Source organism: Phodopus roborovskii, unplaced genomic scaffold (genome assembly GCF_943737965.1).
Source record: "Phodopus roborovskii unplaced genomic scaffold, PHOROB, whole genome shotgun sequence".
NCBI lineage: Eukaryota > Metazoa > Chordata > Mammalia > Rodentia > Cricetidae > Phodopus > Phodopus roborovskii.
Genome location: NW_026126599.1, coordinates 9,378,602 through 9,391,700, shown reverse-complemented (window position 1 = coordinate 9,391,700; position 13,099 = coordinate 9,378,602).

Below are 13,099 nucleotides of genomic sequence, written 5' to 3'. Positions count from 1 at the left end.
AGAGCTGAAAAGTGCAAACGCAGCCTCCAGATGAAATGTGTGTGCGGCTGTATTTGTGGTGGAGGCCCCCAGGGAGGCCCTGGACTCAGCGTCTTTACTGGAAACACCCAATAAACTGCTGGCCTCCAGGCCTCCTGCTGTTTTAGTGCTGGGCTTTAAATGTCTCCTCCAGGCTGTGGAGAAGGTTCTTTGGACCACATTCCTGCTGGCAGGCCCACGCCAAGCATGGCTTTCCCACACCCAAGCCCTCTCGGAGCCAGTCTGGGCTGGAGAGATGTGGGTTACTTCTTGGATACAAGGGTCATTTCTCAATGTATGTACCCATCTCTCTGTACATCAAGAGGATCCCTCAGGAGTGAGGGATCAGCTGTGTTTAGCCATGACCCTGCTCACCTAGGGGAGACTTTCAAAGTCACCTGCCTAAGATGGAGGGGTAATCCAGACAAAAGGTCAGACTACCTTCCAGTTAAAGCATCAGCATCGCTCTAAGTTGTAAGCAGCCTTGTAAAAAACATGGAACTATCTGACAATAAAGGTGTGGCTGGGTTTCTATTGGTCAGATAACCAGAAAATGAAGGGCTCTGTGTGAAACAGCTTTGTAGAGAAAAGACAGGTTGTCTGGTTGTTGAAGGAAGGGCTCAGCAGGTACCCTGGTGGCTGAGCTACCGTAAGCAGAAGTCAGTGTCTTTGCCCAGAGGGCTACAGCTAGCTGTGGGGGCCAGTGCTGAGCAGGTCTGGCACTTTGGAATCTGGGCTCAGTTAGGGAGTTAGGGAAACCGGCTCTGCTCTTTCCCACAGCACAGAGAAGATTGCACTGGCCCTCCCTGAGGTCAGAGTTCTACCCATAACAAAACCCCATTCTTAACAAATGGCCAAGGTCGAACCACTAGGATGGCATGCCAGTGACTGATGACCTACCCTCGACTCAGCCGGGGAAATACCAATGAAACCGATGAACACTTGAATCTAACCCTAACCTCACTTTACCCCTACCTTACATCTTTCCAGTAGCAGGCTTCCTTCATCCTTTGACTGACAAGAATGCTAGGTCTCTAGATGCTGTCTCATCAGCTGTCACTGTGTCTGCCTAACACAACGCTCACTTGATGAATGGTTTCATTTTTAATGCAGACATCTGTGACTTCAGAGGGCCCAGCAGAGAGAGGAGGGGGTGAGAAATCACTCAAGGAGGGGAAGAGGGAGCAGTTGGTTGTCAGGAATCAGAGGCAGCTCAAGGCAGGGGACCTGGAAACCAGGTAGGGACACTATGACGGCTTAGTCTCTGTGTCAACTCGACTTGATTTAGAGTCATCAGGAAACCCATACCTCTCAATGTGGTGGCTGTATAAACCGATGCTGTGACTGCCCCAGGGTGTGGCCGAGGGGAAGGATTTTACTATAGACGCAAGAGAGAACAGCCAGGGGCAGAGACAGAAAGTAGTAGACTGAACACTACCAGCAGACTGCGCCCGACCATGAAAAATGAGAGAACAGAGAGAGAGAGAGAGAGAGAGAGAGAGAGAGAGAGAACAGAGAGAAAGCAGAGAGAGAGGGCATAAGGAGAGCAAGAGTGTGGAGACAGAGAGTGAGAGCCGTTGGGGGAGAGCGAGGAAGAGGAAGGGCAAGGAAGATAAAAGCATGAGCTTAGTAGAAATAGCAGGTTAGAAGGAGATGAGAGGTTGTGGGGAGGAAAGCCCTGAGCTGGAGGGAGTTTGGGGTAGGGGAGGAGGCCAGAAGGGCCAGGGAGCTGGCATGGACTCTGGAATGTGTGACAGGTACTTGTGATACTGAGGGAGCCTGGAGGCCACTACGCGCTGTAGGGCGCTAATAGGCACCACAGACAGCCATTGGTCCCTTCTGCCTTTTGGAATTTGGGGAAATGGAGTTTCCTTTGGACCTGACAGCAGTGTTTTCAGGGAGGCTTAGCTGAGGTGGGGAGACCCACTCTGAAGTGGTGTCACCCTCAGTCACCTGGGCCCCATAGTGAGTAAAAGGACAGCCAGCCAGCCTAGCGCTGGCACCCTTGTGTCCCTCTGCTTCCTGTAGACACAACGTGACAGATGCCTCCTGGCCATGAAGGGCTGCACCCTCAAACCTTGAGCCAGGTCAAAGCCTCCTCCCTTCAGATGCTTTTGTTTCAGCTTCAAGACAAGTACCGATACAGACACTCAGGCAGAGATGGGTTCTGGGTTTTACTTCACCCATGCTGCCATGCACACGGCTGGCTTCTTTGGTGTTCTAGCCAAGCCCCTTCTTTTGGGCACATATTTTTGGTCCTTTGACTCCAGGTAGGTGGTCTCTTGGATGCTGTCATCCTTCACAGTTCCCTAGATTGAGGACACCTAATCTGCCACTGCCAACCAGGGTCCCTCTTTGAGATCTGTGTGGACTGTCTTGGGTCCATTTCCAGGGGTGGGGAAGGAGCTGCATGTTTTGACGGTCATGTTAGCTTCCTGTCACTGAAGGGCACCTGAGGAATCAGGTTATAGACAGAAATGTCCCCTTTGATTCACCCTCTTGGAGGTTTCAGCCACGGTCAGTTGCTGCTGTTGCTTCTGACCTGTGTGACACATCCCTGTGTGGCAGATCAGAACTGCTCATATCATGGCCAAAGGGGAGGAGAGAGGGAGAGGTTCCACTAGTTCCTTCAAAAGCATTCCTCAATGACCTGAAAACTAGGCACTGCCTCAAAGTTTGTACCACTTTCTAATGTTGCCAGTCCTCTCCACACTGGCCTTTGGGAGATGCACAAGAGGCAGTTATAGCCATGGTCATGCTTGTTGTCTCTAGGAAAGTGGTGTCTCAGGGTTTATATTGCTGTGATGAAACACCATGACCAAAAAGCAAGTTGAGGAGGAAAGGGTTTATTTGGCTCACACTTCCTCATTGCTGTTCATCACTGAAGGAAGTCAGGACAGGAACTTAAACAGGGCGGGAACCTGGAGGCAGGAGCTGATGCAGAGGCCACGGAGGGGTGCTGCTTACCGACTTGCTTTCCATGACTTGCTCAGTCTGCTTTCTTATAAAACCCAGGGCCACCAGGCAAAGGGTGTCCCTATATACAATGGGCTGGGCCCTCCCCCATCAACCACTAATTAAGAAAATGTCTTATGCCATATCTGATGGAGACATCTCCATGGAGGCTCCTTCCTTTCAGATGACTCTAGTTTGTGTGTCAAGGTGACATGAGACATGGCTTTATCCTAGGTTGGTTACTCTTTACCGTCAACCTGACCGGATTTAGTCACTGTGGAAACCCATCACTGGTTGTGTCTATGAATGATGTGTTTCCAGGGAGGTCTGATGCATCCTCACTGTGAATCTTCTTGCTGTATCACCCTGGAACAGAAAGCAAAAAGAAGGCCAGGGAGAATAAAAGAGGTCCAGACTCGCTTTACCAAGGAACCCACTCCCAAGGCATCGGACTCACTCTCACACCATCACTCGTCTGTGGTTGGGGGCTTTGCCTTTGGGACAATCATCCATCCCTACCAGCTCTCTCTCCCATGTTGTTGTTTCGGGGATCTGTGAACTTTGCGGGCCATGTGTAGATGACAACATTCTCAGGATGAAAGCTTGACATGAGGTATCTGTCAGGCCCCATGTCGCCATCGCTGGTATCTAGAGGAGTTCCTGTACCTCCCTTTATCCTGGCCTTACCCAGCCTCTACACCATGAAAGTTCTCCCATGAATTCTATCCCAAACACATCCTACTCATCTGCGAAGGTTCCTCCCAGGCCCCTTCTCCTCCTCACACCCCTCTCCAAGGCCAAGTGTTATATATCTTGGTGGTAGAATTCCCTATCATTTATCAGTAAACTTGCTTGAATAGTGACTTTTGTGATTGTTTTAAACTGCATAGTACTCCTGTCCTCAGGCAGATGCTATGTCCCTCAGGCCTTACAGCACTTATGTCAGCTGTGGAGTGACCGAAAGGGTCAGTGACTTTAGGACTAGGTGGGAGTAGAGTCTGGGGGCTCTGGGTTGGTTTCCATCCCCATCCCCAGGTGACTTTCAGTGGTGGCAAGGATCCATCTTGTGTGCCTGTTACCTACGCTATCCACATGTCTTAGTGCTCAGCTGGCCTCCTAGAGAGACTTCTCACCTGTACTTTCCATAGGGCTTCTCTGTATTCCCTTCCAATCTGAATGAACTGTTAACTCTGACTTCTTTCTGTTAGGAGCTCCTAAGGGCAGGATGGCCACTTCCTCCTGGCCCCTAGTGACTCTTCCAGTAAACAGTGTGTCTCGGATGGAAGACTCTCTAAGACAAGATCTTTCTAGCAGGTGACAATAGAATAACAATTCTATAAGAAGAACAGTACGTACTGATGGCCAAGTCTGTTCTGTGGGCTCCCTCCTCTAACAGTACCCCAGAAATGAAGGCTGGTGTCTTCAGCCTGCTTACCACCACACTATGGAACCATCTGCTATCACCCCCAAACCTCTCCACCCCACTCCGTCTTCAAGATGATTGTATTATTAAGCCATTAAGCATTATTAACCATCATGGCTGGGAAAAAAATGATCACAAATGGAAGGCTTAAAACAGACAAACTCAAAAACGAAAATGAACAAAACAAGAAACTAGATAGACTCTATGTCTCACTGTTCTGAGAAATCTACCAGAAGTACCAGTAGGGGTGCATGCCTTCCAGGATGCCAGGGGAGAGAGCTTGCCTGGTCTTTTGGAGGCTCCTGCTGCCAGCTCTCTCTGGCTTCTGGGTGCATCTTTTCCTTCATGGCGTGTCTTAGGATTGATGGTGTCCTGGCTTCCCTCATATAGGCCCTTTATGTCTACTGTAGGTCTACCAGATAACCCGGGAAATTCTCCCCACCCGAAGTTCTTTAACTGAGTCATATCTCCCAAGTCCCCTTTACCTCGTAAGGTTGCATGCTCACTGGTTCCTGGAATTGGTATATTGGCATCTTGTTGGGGGTGCTGTACCACTGTGAACATGCCTGATCTCATCATTAGGTGAGTGTGGGGCGGGCAATCTGTTTCTACAATGAAGAAACCAAGAAGAGACAAAGTCTCCCACTGTCGCTAGCTCTTTGTAGCTGCTCAATTAATACCTCTGAGTTACAGTGGTTCTTCAAAAGTGAGATGAATTGTCCCAGCTATTAGAACAACCCTCCTGGAGATCTGAGAACAGTCCTCTGAGGTTGCTGGTTATTTCTCAGTTCTGGTGTCCCCTGATGGCAGTTTTCTGAAGAGCTTCTGAACACTGGGCTGTCTCGGAGTGACTGGTGTCCCTTAGGAAAGCTGTAGGAGGCAGAATTTCCTACTATCACCAGAGGAAATCTTGTCAGAGGGGTGTTTTGATAGGAAAGAACAGAATTAAAGATGCTTCCTGTCATAGAATATACAGTTGGCATACGATAGCTTCATTCCTAGGCTACCTCTAAGTTCCTCAACCATTCAGCTGGCATCTGCAGCACGTCCCCTGTGTGCATCCTGGGTACATGCTAGAAAAGCAGAGCTGAAACTCTTGATGGGCCTGAGGGTCACAGAAACCCCAACACGTAAACATACAATCTCCCCGGCTGTCGGCTGTCAGGAGGTATGTAGGAAGGAGGGACTTGAATATGGAGGACTCTGAATGGGTCATTTTAACTCTGATGGGAACTGCTAGATAGAGGCCTGGTAGAGGAGCTTATAGGCAATGGGGATACCCAAGGGCATATATATATGGTGGAAAAGCTGGTCAGGTGGAGAGAGCAGAGGGAGATGGCCAGCTGGGGAGGATCATTGGAAGGTGGTCAGCTGGGGAGAATCATGGGAAGGTGGCTAGTTGGGCAGGATCATGGGAAGGTGAGATTTTTCTTACCTCAGAGGTAGCACGGCCCCTTGCCCCACACTGCTTTATTCTCATCTGCCTCTGGGTTCTCCATCTTTCTGTTGGTTTAGAGATAGACTCTCATTATGTAGCTCTGGCTGACCTAGAACTTCTGATGTAGCCTCATCTGGCCTCAAACTTGTGATCCTTCTGCATCTGCTTCTCAAGTACTGGGATTACAGGCATATGCTACCACGCCTGGCCTTTGGGTCTTCATAATAGACAATTTGAAATTAGACAGGCTATATTTCCCATTGGGCATCTAAAGTGCTGGGATGTGACAGAGCATGTGGTCCTGAGGCAGGTCTGCACTGCTAGCTTCTCCAGGCACTCATGCTACAGCCTTGTGTCTTGAGCTCAGTATCCTATCGGGACAATGCTGCTGACAGGACTCTGGGGCTACACAAGAGCGGTGTGGCTTCCCTTTCTCAGGAGGCAGTTGAGTTTCTCCGATTCTGATTGCATCCCTTCATTCTGATCCCAAGTAGCTGCAGAATTGAAGCAAACCATTTAACCTCTCCGAGTTTCCCTTTCTGAGTGACAGTAATAGCCTCCTCTGTCTGTTGTCAGGGGCAAAAGAGGCAGTGTCTGTAAAGTTCTAGGCCAGAGACCAGAATGCAATTGCCAACTGCCATTGCTGGGAAATTCTGCCCAAGGGAAGCTTTAATTACAGGCCGGTTCCCTTTCTCTCCATTCCAGGGTTTGCTTCCAAGACAATTAACAGACCAGAGAGTTCTGCTACCTATCAGCCACTGGTGGCCAACAGACTCCTGGCATTGACAAAACACTGGCTTTAGAAGCTGGGCCACTTGGGCAGGTGCCAGTTTGTTGCTTCATAGCTCCCAGTACAGTCCAATCGGTGACAGTTATGCAAGAGGCTGGATTAAATATTTACCTTGCTCAAAGTAATCCCAGTGTGGTAGGTCCAGGAAGAAAACCTGAGAAGCAGGGTGGCTTTGGCACCCTCTGCTCCTGGCCTGATAGGACAGATGTCTTGATGGGAGGCACCCTTGCCGACTGGCTAGCCTGTTGCTTTAAGAGACAGAGTGCAACAGTATTGATCTCTACTCAGACTCAGGGATGGAGTCACAACTGTCAAATCCCTGGTCAAGACTGAGAAGTTTGGGTGCACAACCACATTTACCACAACGTGAAGGCTCAAGAGAGGTCACACAGCTCAGTTCAAATAATCACTAGAACCTACAAGCTTCTTTTATCTCATTAAGGTTGTCATAAGAGCATCTCCTTTGCCATTTTTCTTTGACAGGCAACTGGGGTGAGGGAGGGGCTGGGCAACAAAGAACCTCTGCTTTCTGAGGAAATGAAGTCTGTACTGTTAGCAACTTTGTAGAGGGACTTATTGATCCATCCCCATGCTATCCAGGGTGGTCAGGTTAAAATCAGCAGCACATGCATAGCAACACACACACACACACACACACACACACTGAGCAACACACACAAATACACACACAGAGCAACACACATATACACACACACAGCAACACACACATGCATACACACACAGCAACACACATACATACACACAGCAACACACACATACATACACACAGCAACACACACAGAGCAACACACATACACACAAACACACACACACAGAGCAACACACACAGCAACACATACATACACACATAGAAACACACACATAGCAACACACATATACACACACAGCAACATACACAGCAACACACACAACCACCACCACCACCACCACCACCACCACCACCACAACAACAACAACACACACACACACACACACAATTTCAGTACCCAGAAGGGCAGTAGGCACAGCCTGGTAGCTGCTTCTTCAAAGAGACCACCTGGGGGTCTTTGCTAATCCAAGGGCCAGGCTACCCAAATCTGTAAGCAAAGTTTTCTAGACTAGTCTAAAGCCTTGGAATCCTGGGTGGCTACACATCTCAGGAGACAGAGCCAGGAAAAGGCTTTTATTTGGAATTCTTTCTAGGAGTTTAAGCTATGCCTCTGCTGTCACCAGTAGGCATTCGGGTCTTGCAGTCACTGGGCCTGCCTCAGATGAGAGTTGGCATCTTTAAGAGACTTGTGTTTCCTGGGGCTTTGGAAACTGGAGATCTGGGCTGTTTTGGCAACTCACTCCCTCCTAACACAGCTTTCTTGAATTTCTCATTGGGCCATAGCAGCATTTCTGAGATCCTTTGGAGGGTCTCAGGGCATGTTCTAGAAGACTAGTCTACTGTGAAGTTGATGGGTGTCTTATTTGATTCAAGGTCAGACTTCTGAGGAGGGCAACTCAGGGCTTTTCCTGGACTCTGTCTTGGGGAGCCATGTTTCTGCCCACAGCAGCATGCTGTCTCCTGGCCCCAGGGTCCCAGGGCGCTGAGAGCTGTGAGGGGATGACCAGAAAGTGCTCAGAGCAGTTCCGTGGATCTGAAAAGGTTAAGGGTCTCTCCATGGAAGCCTGGATTCCAAGGGGTAATTTGAATCAGGATTCAGGGCTGTAGGCCTGGCTCTGGGGGACTAGGATCCTGGGCCTGGCTTTCCTTCTTACAGAATCTTGGTGTGAATAGCTTCTAGGCTGGGACAATATAGGACAACAGGGAATATATATACATACATATATATATATCCCCTATATCACACACACACTGACACACACACAAAGCAACACAGACACACACATACACACACACCCATACACATATACACTCATACACACACATACACCCATACACACACATACATATATACACCACACACATACACACGCATGCACATCTCAGAGGATAGTGTTCTTGGGACACTCTGAGTCTGTGAACAATTGCTACATGTTCTAGAAAGGAATCTAATCCCAATAAACAAATGCATAAGGTGGTGATTTAACAAATGCTTGTTATACACAAACGCCACTACCACCTCCATTGGACTCCTTATTTCTTCCTTATCTTCAGGGTTGCAACCACTATCACTGACTGATAGACAGCTCCATTAGAGCCCTTATGAATAGAATTAATGACTTTGTAAATCTAGTGCTTGGTAAACATGGCAGAGGATGCATTTCCCCAGGCCGGAAGCAGGCTGGCTGGAAGGGACTGGTGCCAGCCTGCCTAAGACACCACACTCAGCCTCCTGGACTGCTTTTCTGAATGCTGGGTCCCAGGATATTCCATGCCCAAATATCCTGAGAAGGAAACCAAAGAGGAGAGTCAGGAAACAGAAAAGTCAGTAGCCAGGGACAGGGAGGCATTGCGGTAGGAAAACAAACAGCATCCATCTGCGGTATGCATACCTGTAACCCCAGTACTTGGGGGCTGAGGCAGGAGGATTTCGAAGTATCTGAGGCCAGCACTATATGGACTACAGTGTGAGGCTATCTCAAAACAGACAAATAAAAACACGTATAAACAAACTAAAAAACAGTGGAAAATTTAGTGATAAATGTGTATTTAAATCCACAAGGATGACCCTAACTAAGACTCTAAGCAATAGTGGACAGGGTAACTTAACTGCCCTTCCCCTATAATCAGGTTGGTGACTACCTTAAATGCAATCATAGAGCCTAACCCTAACCCTAATCCATTTTCTTTTTTAGGCTTCTATGGTAATAAATATGCTGGAAAATAAATAAGGAGGGGACAGATATTCAGAGGGAGGCATGAAAGGGCTGGCTAAGATAGATTACTCCCATGGGGCCTGGCCAGTGGATTTTCAGGTGTGTCCCTACGATGCCTTTACCCACTGGGTCTTTGTCCTTCAGACTGGGTGTGGTGCACATGTCTAATCTTTGCTCAGCAGGATGAGGCAGGAGAATCTTGAGTTTAAGGCCCACTGGGGTCTTAGATTATATCTAGCAAGATGCTTTCTCAACCAACAGATAGACAAACAAACACTGTCAATTATAAGAGGTCAACCAGTCCCTTCTTCCTTGAGAAGACCACAGCTTCCATTCCACAATCCTCATTTATTTGTAGGTTGATTACTCTTGCTTGGGGACATGACTACGGAATAGCTGCTGACTGGCTCAATTGCTCTGTTCTTTCTCCCAGACATATTGAGCTGGTTCCACTCACTCATGAGGTCATTCCTACAGACAGCACTGATAGCTGTATTTTGATTTTGAGGCTGAGTCTTTGAGATCAGGAATAGAGATTTTTTCTGATTCTATGTGCATGAGTATCTTGTCTTCATGTATTTACATGCATTGCATGCCTCGAGTGCCCTCAGAGGTCAGAAGGGGTCATCAGTTTCTCTGGAGCTGGGGTTATGGATGATTGAGCCACCACGTGGGTGCTGGAAACTGAACCCAGGTCCTCTGCAAGAGCAGCCAATGTTCTTAATCGCTGAGCCATCTCTCCAACCCTAGGAATTGAGAGCTTTGAAAAGTGTTTTAATATCTGAAACAACAGCTCACACGTGCTGCATGGGGGGGGGATACTAGAGGGTCGAGTCACGCCCGCTGTGATTTTTTTCTTGTTTACTGATGCATGTTTGAATGCATCTGCCGGATTAGGGAAACCGCATTGCTTGCTTTTGACTGTGTTAGTTAGATTTCTGTCGCTGTGACCAAACACTGGAGAAAATCAACTCGGAAGGAAGGAAGGCTGATTTGACTCATGGTCTCCAAGGTTCTAGCTCATGGTTGGTCCAGTCACTTTGGGATCTGTGGTGAGGTAGAATGCCTGGGAAGTGAGAGTCATGGAGGAGGCTGCTCACTGCAGCTGGAAGGGAAGGAGAGAGGGTGGGGAGAAGTCTCCAGTCTCAGTATCCCTGTTAGGATACACGGCCAGTGACTTAGCTTCCTCCCACTACGCTCAGTCTTCTGAAGATCTCATCATCCCCCGACAGGTCCAAGGCTGGCAGCCACGCCTTTTACATAAGAGCATTTGTGAGTCATTAAAGATCCACACTGTCACAGGGCCACTAAAACTTCCCGATGCATCAAATTTAAATGTGCGAACCTCTTCCCCCAGCCAGCTACCTAAGTCCTCGGAGGGAAATTAGAAGACATGTCCTGCCTTTTGGAAATCATAAAATGAGAGCTTTGTGTATCAGATGCAAAATCAAGATGTGTAGGAGACATTATCGCTTGGAGTTGTCTAAATGAACTGCAACTCTTAGGAGAGGCATTGTGGAAAATGTCACTGCTTGGGGAGTCTAGCAGAAATTTTGAGAATTTTCCTGGGAAGGTGATCTAAGGCCACAGGAAGAAGGGTCTCTGCTGCCTGCTTTATTCTGTGTATGTTCTGTTCTGTTCCAGAAAGGACTTGAGGTAGCTTACCAAGGGGAGGAAAAGCAGACGTTTAATGCACACTAAAAAGGATGGAGCAAGAGAAAACGGAAAGGCCTGTGTTGCACAGCATGGAGCTGGGAGGAGACCCATGTGCAGGCTTAGACACTGCCTTCCCGTGGCCTGCCAGCCCTGGGAGTTATCGGAGAGAGGGATACAGACCAGTGTGTGACATAATAGCAGACTAATTGCTCAGAAGAACAGTAATTTTGGAGCTCTGGAAAGAGAGGCCTTTCTCCTACAGCCCCCTTTTTCTTCTGTGTCGGTGTTGGGGGTGTCACACCCAGGGCTTTGTCCCTGTTAGATGACCCCTACCACAGAGTATCACCCTAGACCATCACCCTGTGCCTGCAAAACCTCCAACCCTTAGTTTGCTGAGGCAGGGCTCAACTCTCCAATCCCAAGACTACAGGCTGGGACTGGGTGGGCGGGACCTGTGCATCATGGCTCCTCTGTATTCAGGGGGTTCTTTCTCTAGTCAAATGCTGCTGTGGAAGCGTTCTCGTGCCAGAGGGCAAACGAGCCTGAAACTTTTGGTGGGAGCCAGGGGCTTTCCCTACCTGGAGACCGTTTAGGGAGTCACCTGCTCCCTTAAAGGATAAGGCTCAGGCTCCATCAAATAATGCTCCAGTGAAGTGCTCCTGGGTTGGCAGGGCGGATGCGCCATCTAGTGGCCACTCCCAGAATATCCATGTGCTTCCCTCCCAGCTCTGATGACCTGGGGGGCATGCCCAGCACTTGGTCAAAGGTTAATTAAGAGGTGGGAGCATCTCTAGTTCCCCACATCCAACCTGGCTAAGCATTCTGTGGGGGTGGTTGTGTAAGGGTCTGCGAGAATGCGGCGTCAATTTAGGCAAGGAACTCAGCTAACTGAGAGGTGACAAACTGCCACGAGGTATCCTCATGATCTTAAGAGTTCCATTTGTCTACACAAAGAAGCCCAGAGCCTTGAGCTGCCTCATCCTGTCTGGCTCCCCGTAACGCAGCCTTGCCTACAGTCTACTTCTGCCCTGCAGGACCCTGTAACTATCCTTTCCCTATCAAGTAGAAGACCCACCAACGGGGTTAAGGAGCTCCTTTTCTGAGCTTCAGGTGAGAGTTTCAGCTTGGTTGAGACTGGACCCCAGTAGGATTTATCTCTCCCGGGTAGGCAAGATGGAGGATACCCACCAGCAGAGATGAATGGTGGCTGCATAGGCCTTGATATGAGTAAAGAAATCAGTGAGGAGATATTGAGTTGGATGCCAGCTTCTAGATGTGGCTTCTGAGCCTGAGCCTCAGCATTCAATCTGAGAGGTACCCTTCTAGGATACCCTAAATATCCTCAGGGTGAGGCCTCAGAGCTCGGGATGTCTGCTCATTACAGAGTTCTCTCACTCCATCTTAGGGACTCCCCCGAAGATTCCGATAGGACAGAGTTGACAGCTAGTACCAGCCAGCCAGTGCCCATGGCATGCTGGGATCCGGAGCCTCTTCCAAGGTGTGACAGTGGGGGTCTTTCTAGGGTCTGTACATGTGTCATCAGAGTGTGGGCCTGGTGGCTGCCATGGCAGCCTTTGTGTCAGGTTAGATCCTCTGACTGGATTGAGGCAAGGAGGGCGGGATCCTAAGGTGTGGGGTGGGAGAGGTAGATGATGGGAGAGCAGTAGGGCTTTAAGAATATTTTGGGGGGTGGGGACTCTAACTTCTACTTCAGATATCCCCCACCCCAGCCCAGCCTCTCATGAATTCACAGACTGCTCAAGAGAATCCAGTCTGTGCTGGAGGGCTCGGTGTGAGGGCTGCCTGCCCGGATCCGCAAGGCTGTGGCATAGCAAACACTTCAAACGAAGGACTGACTCTGCCTTGGTCACCTGGTTGCCATCAGCAGTAGGGGTGGTGCCCATCACCCACCTGGCCGAGACTAGAAGGCACCGTGCCACCTGAAGACTGTCATAATTCATACAGGCATTCTGGCCGCTCTATGGGCAGTGGG